The following is a 7368-nucleotide window of genomic DNA, read 5'->3' as shown; positions in this document are numbered from 1 at the left end:
GAATGAGAGAGCTGATGTCATATGTGTATATATATATATATATATAGTTGTGGTCAGCACAAAGGTCACTGTATTCGCTTCAGCGACCTTCAAACATCTCTGCCTTCATGCTAACTTCATCATATGCTGTTATCTAGTGTTCTGTTGAGATAGCGATAGGACTCAGTCTTTTAAGCTTCAGAATGATACAACTGTCTATACCCTATACTGAATGTTAGAACTTGGGCTAAATGTGCTTATCAATGTTCAGAGAAGCTGATGCTGTTTAGTAACCATGTTGGCTGGTGGTCAGTTTAAATAAATACCATGATATTTTATTAAATCGAATTTAAATAAAATAAATATATCGCAAGAGAGGAGTAACCTTATCAAGTGTATAAAGTACGATTTGAGAGATCAATATTACTGATATAATGGAATGACTTGAATGTGATTCTTCAAGGTTTCACATTTGCCAAATACTTGTTTCGATGACCTGTAATAGTACTTATAGTGCCTTTCACTAGCCAAGAATGGCTTTTGGAAAAGGTGTGTTGGAGACGAGAACTATCATTGCCAACTTGTTTATATGGATCATTTGAGAAGCAAAACATTTGTAGCTTACCTAAAAACGCGCGGACTACCCTGACCCAAGGAATACCAATAAAAAACAAGTGCTGGTCATATGCAGTTATCACTAGACACGCATAAAGTTCATCTACCTTATCTTGTTAGAATATAATCAGTAAATCTCCTCATCTGACAACCGGAGATGTAACCATGGAGGGAATGTAACTAAACAGACGGGTCTTTTCAAGTGTTTTAAAATGGCTGGGTATGGTCTATCTAGATTGGGACAGGAACTTTCTCATGTTTTAGCTCCAAACAACACTCTCCTACATCTTATAGAATCACAGGCTATACAAAGCTGCTGACAACTAACACAAGCCTAGCACCAGACAAATGTTAATCAACTCCTAGTATAACGGGATAAAAAAGACAGTGAAGTCTTCGGCATTAAGTCAGAGATGGATGATGGAATAATAGCCTGTTACAAGGTCAGAGTAAATATCTTAGCAGTAGCCTAGTTCATCATTGACAGATGAGTATCTACAGTATTCCCATCATACAGTGAGGAATCAAGCTATGTAATGTGAAATTAAAACCATATAGCATCAGAAACTTGAATAGAACTTCTAATAGAAAGGGTCATCGAGGATGACCTTTAAAATGGAACTTCATCAGTCTGTTGTAAGACAGAGTAGGATAGATCAATGTCAAGACTTTATACAAATAACCATAAAAAACATTTGTTCATAACAGTCACCAAAGAGGTGTTAGCCTTAACTCCAGTATAAGTAGGTGAGGAGGGATGACATCATTTTACTATTTTGGCTAACAACATTATTTACATACATGTAACAACTACCCATCAAATAGTAGAGCAATCAACCTAATAGTTGGGGCGGGTGTCTAATCAACCACTAAAAGTGTTTAAAAATTAAACTATTTCACGGTCTCTTATCAGCTGCATTGATGCTGAAGGATTTAAATATTCCAGTTGGTTGTTAAGCAACAGATTCTGTCTCACTTTCAAGTGACACAGTGACATTACCAAGCAGTGAGACTTCACTCCCATGCTTTGCAGTGTGTTGGAGAAGTAGAGAAAGCTAACATATGTATGTAGAAGAAGGAGGTAGAGGAATGAAGAGGGAAGGAGATTACACCACAGGTTACTAGATGGTAGCTGACTTCAACTAGCCTGTGGTCCATGAATGCTTATTTACAAAAGAAGAGTTAATTAAATACTAGCAAGCCAATGACAGGTTTTACTAAGAATACAGCCTATGCATATTATTCATAGACTTCCTGTGAGCCGTAGATAAGGATGACCACTGTATCCTGAAGACTGAAGAGCACTAGAGAAATATCTAATGAATTCATTGGAACATCTATTTGAACACAGGCTAATCTGTGTGTATAAGGAGCGCTTGATATTTTGACCTGCCGCTATGTAATTGCTTGTGAGCTGATCCTGCGAGATCGTGTTTAAAAATAAAATTCGGATCACATTGAAAGAAAGTGGATTGACTCGATATTGATTCTCAATTAATCTAACGCCGTTGTGAGTAAAATCGGTTTTCCAAAAAAAATAAACAACTAAAAACTTCTAAAACAATATACAATTTATATTACAACCTGTGTAATAAAATTGGTTTTTCTATATGTCAAAAAGAAATGACTTTGAAGGTATCTGGTGATTGAAGTCAACAACCAAAGCTGTCAGCCAACCAAAGTTGGCTTGGTTGGTCAACCAAAGTTGACCAACCGAAGTCAACAGCCAAAGGACATGCAGCAAGTGTTTGTTTATGCAACCATTACACCATCACCAACAGCAAAGTCCATGTGTCAGCAACTCTAACCTAATGAGGCCTTTACAGGATCTTATAGGCAGATGTTTACTAAGACCTGTTACTCATGCCAACACTTGTTTAGCATCACTTGGTAATGGATGTCATGATCTATTTAACAAAACTCTACTCGCCACAAACCAAAGAGAAGATAATATTTCATCACTAACCTTCCTGTTAGAATAGCTGTAAGCAAGTGTAATCTCCTTGAGTCAGCTGCTGACTCTATACTAACTAGAGTGAGATACTAAACCTGTATGCAACTACAGAGGCTATAAGAAGATGGAGAAGTATTCTAAATTAAAAATCTAAGCACATGCTTGCTCATTTAAATATTGTTGACAGATACTGGTGAATAATAAATGATTAGCAAGAACTGTGGCTGAAATATTAACTCGAATACCCAATGAGTGGTGGGTTCTGAGTGCTCCTAATGTTTCTAACCAATAAGAAGTCTGTTAGCTGAAGGAACACATTAGAGCATAAATATTTCACAACAGACAGAGTATTGGAACTTCAATCAGAGTGTGATTGATAATGAATACTTGATTGCTGGGTGAAACTGTGATAGAAAGTGAGAGATGATGAGATTAGCAGTGGGCCTCATCTATAGAGGGGACTTGTTATGCTTTCTATAAAGGGGACGTGGTATGTTTTCATGTGAAATAGTAGCTAAAGTGTAGTGAATAATTTGATAATATAATATAGATAATTAGAGTCAGACAAAGGAGAGTCTCCTCTTCAGCTGAATGAATCAATTTTGGTAGTCACTGGTCTCCTTTTCTGTACTCAAATACATGATGAGGTCTAACGTGCGTATTTGAGTCACTTGTGTTGTCAATATGTCTATGTATAATTATATAGAGTTATCAACAAAGGTAGCTTCGCTCTGACCAGTATATCATTGTAAGTATCTGTGTTAACCCATTAAACAAATCTTTTCTTGCATAACTAGCCCATGGGAATAGATGGACTACCAAGAAACATACATGTATCATGTCATACCACCATAGTATATAGTGATTACACAGAATGATGTACAGTAGTGTAGAGTTGTCACACCTTTACTTCTTGTCAACGGTATCAGATTTATAAAGCAGTCAAAGAACATATTAACAAAACTTGTCGACTTCTGTTTCTTCGAATTTGTGTTTTTAAAAGAACCTTTGTAATGAGAGGCGCTTGTTATAATAGCCAAATTGTTTAATACTCGTTTTTGAAGCAAATATTTTCTCAATTTTTACTGCTACACACTTGTACAGTTGTGTATCTAGGCATGATATTGAGTGGTAACAAATACTGTACTGCATACTTGTACAGGTCTGTATCTAGGTATGATATTGAGTGGTAGCAACTATTGTACTGATTAATTGTACAGTTCTGTATCTAGGCATGAGATTGAGTGGTAACAACTGCTGTACTGCATATTTTTAATCCTATATTTAAGTATGATATCGAGTGGTAACAACTACTGCACTACACACTCGTACAGTCCAGTATCTAGGCATGCCATTGAGAGGTAGCAACTACTGCACTGTATATTTGACATCAATTGGGACAAAATGATCACATTTGATAAAAAGTGAAGTAAAAGCCAACCATAATAAAGATGTTTCAGAAACATAAAAAGCTACAAATTGGTAGTTCTGATTGTCGCCATCAACCATTGAAGACAACTGTCCCAGACAGTGTCCCAGACAGTGTCACAGACAGTGTCACAGACCGTCTCACAAACAGTGTCACAGACCGTCTCACAAACAGTGTCACAGACCGTCTCACAAACAGTGTCACAGACAGTGTCACAGACAGTGTCACATACAGTGTCACAGACAGTGTCACAGACAGTGTCACAGACAGTGTCACATACAGTATCACAGACAGTGTCACAGACAGTGTCACAGACAGTCACCAGTTGAATTTCGGGTTTGATTGTTGCACACTGTATAAAAGATGAAAACCTTTGTGTGTTACTGGTTGGCTCGTTTCCCTTTAAATTTTGGTGAATAAACAAAACACAAACATTGTAAAACCTCAACCAATGAAGATGTAGCTTTGTGAATATGTTTAATATCAGCTTCATGTGTATTCTGTACATAAAATGGTTGTTTGTGAAAATAACTGCATATTGCTAGCTGTGATGTTGATATATTGGAATGGTGCCAAATCTCTTTGACGTTCTGTTAGCTCTCCATGTTCAACTCCATGCTCAATAAATCCTACAGTGTAATACTACGTGACATTACACTATCACTGAATGTGATCAGCCACTGACACATATGCCTAGGTAGCCTTAGGATCATAGTGATGCACCTTGCTGAATATTGGGAAGACTACATAGCCACCCTTTGAAAGTGTAGAAATTAATGACTCCACCAAATAAAACTGTAGACTACCCTGACCCAAGGAATACCAATAGAAAACAAGTAGGTCTACTTGCAAAATGCAAGTTATCCCTAGTCATGCATAAAGTACATCTACACTATGATTCTGCTAGAGTATTATATTAAATCTTCTCACCTGACAACCACAGATGTAACCATAGGGGTAGCGTAGGTAACTAAACACATAGTTCTATTTTAAATTAAAAGGTTTTATAATTTAGCAATATGGTGGGTTTGGTCTATTTAGCAACTTTCTTATCTTATGTTTTAGCACCTAACAAAACTCTCCTCCACCTTATAGAATCACAGGCTATACAAAGCTGCTGACAGCTAACACAAGCCTAGCACCAGACAGATGTTAATGGACTCCTACTATAACAGGATACAAAAAGACAGTGAAGTCTTCAGCATTAAGCCAGAGATGGATGATGGAATAATAGCCTGTTACAAGGTCAGAGTAAATATCATAGCAGTAGCCTAGTTCATCCTTGACAGATGAGTATTTAAGTGGACATGTAGGAGAGTCTTTCATCATACAGTGAGGAATTTAACCATGTCAGGCAGGTTGCGGACCTAGTAAAGTATTACATACTAAAATGGAATAATATAGACTATAAACAGAGTAAAGTATTACAGACTAAAATGGAATAATATAGACTATAAACACAGTAAAGTATCACAGGCTTAGATGGAATAATATAGACTATAAATATACCAAAGTATGACAGACTTAAATGAAATTATAAACTTGACTCACAGTCATTGACAATTTCCTCTGTCTCTAACAGCCATAAAAATAATAAAATGTCTCATTTATAAAACTTCACTAGTAGAAAAGCAGCACAAATAGATGTTATGAGCAGAGATGATGTTATTGTCAATAGCTTCTACAACAGGTCATCATGTTATTGGGGTTTGGTTATATGGTGTTTATTGCTTATCTCTTATTGGTCAATTCTCCGGCTCATACTATTGACTGATTTAATGGTCTTGGCAGTGGCTTTTTATTACACAGCGTGTTCTGCGTTCTCACAGTTGCGCAATAAATCCTAGCACTGTTCGTGACTATGCAACTTTCTGCAGTTTTGAAATAAGTATTCCTGTAACTTCTAATAAAATGGGTCATTGAGGATGACCTTTAAAATAGAACTTGATCGGTCTGTTGTAAGACCATGTAGCGTTATTCAGTGGAAAGATTTTATACAAATAACCATAAAAACATTTGTTCCTGATAGTTGCCAAGGAGATATTAACCTTTGTTCATAATAGTCACCAAGGAGATGTTAGCCTGGACTTCAGTAGAAGTGTTAAGAAATATGGCTATTACTTAGCCAGTGCTGAAGAGATGACATCATTTGACTAGTTTGGCTAACAGCAATATATACATGTAACAACTACCCATCATAATAGTAGAGCAATCAACTTAATAGTTGGGGTGGGTGTCTAACCACCCATTACATACATTTTTCTTCTATATATATAATTATGTAAATCTCAATGTTTATATTTAGTATTTGTTCATATTGTGTCACTGTGTCCAATTATAGCGAGTAAAATCCAGCACTGAAATGTTACTTGCGAGGATTGCAATTGCAAGTATGTGAACACCTAACCACAAGGCTAAGCATTTCTTATCTTATTTAGCTTATCTGCGGTATCCTTCTGAAGATTAAAGCTAAATATGTTTTATTAAGAATTAATATTACATTTTGCGCTTGTTCTTCTTTTAAAATTTTTAAAAAAAGCCATTTCAAAATCCATTATTCATCTTTCTTCATTAGTAATTTTCAATTGTGCAGTTTCAATTTTAAATGTTCCATTACAATGCAACTGTAACGGCACAATCTCATTCTTCAATTTCCAGTTATTACAAAGGGTAATCTCTATAGAAATTGTAAAACTAAAAAATGTTCACATGGGCATTTTCAAGTAGGCATTGCCTTTACATTCTCTTCCGATCTTTCGGTCAGACAAAGCACCCTCGTGCGCTTCACTAACGTATGTAAATTCTATACGACACTTTTACGTTTGTGCGAGTATCGACTATCGAGAGGTACCAGTAATGTCATCTTCAAAATTTTGTTAGATAGCTTCTGCAGCAACATAAACCTTTTTATACCCACTGCTATGTAGTCTTTGTTATTATTAATTCAACATATTCGTGGTTTTTATTTTCCTTTTGTTTTAGCTCATTTTAATTGTATCAAATCACTTTTCATTGTAACTATTGTAACAAATCATACTTTATATGGCCATTAGTTACTAATTATTTCACATTTAAACACCTTTCCTGTTGTTTTAGTTTTTCTCGTAATTTGTTTCAACTGCACAAAACACTTTACTTATGGTATGAAGTTTAAAATTTATGATGGTAAATGTTTTATATGCTAAATAAAGATAAATGTTCTGTGCAAAGACTTTTTATCACCGGGCAACGCCGGGCGTTCATTAATAGCTATCTAAAAATTAAACTATTTTACGTGCTCCTTATCAGCTGCATTGGTGCTGAAAGATTTAAATATTCCAGATAGCAACGACTTCTGTCTCAAGTGACACAGTGACATTAACAAGCAGTGAGACTTCACTCCCATGCTATG

Source organism: Watersipora subatra, chromosome 2, assembly GCF_963576615.1.
Source record: "Watersipora subatra chromosome 2, tzWatSuba1.1, whole genome shotgun sequence".
In the NCBI taxonomy this organism is placed as follows: domain Eukaryota; kingdom Metazoa; phylum Bryozoa; class Gymnolaemata; order Cheilostomatida; family Watersiporidae; genus Watersipora; species Watersipora subatra.
Note: the sequence above shows the minus strand (reverse complement) of the source record.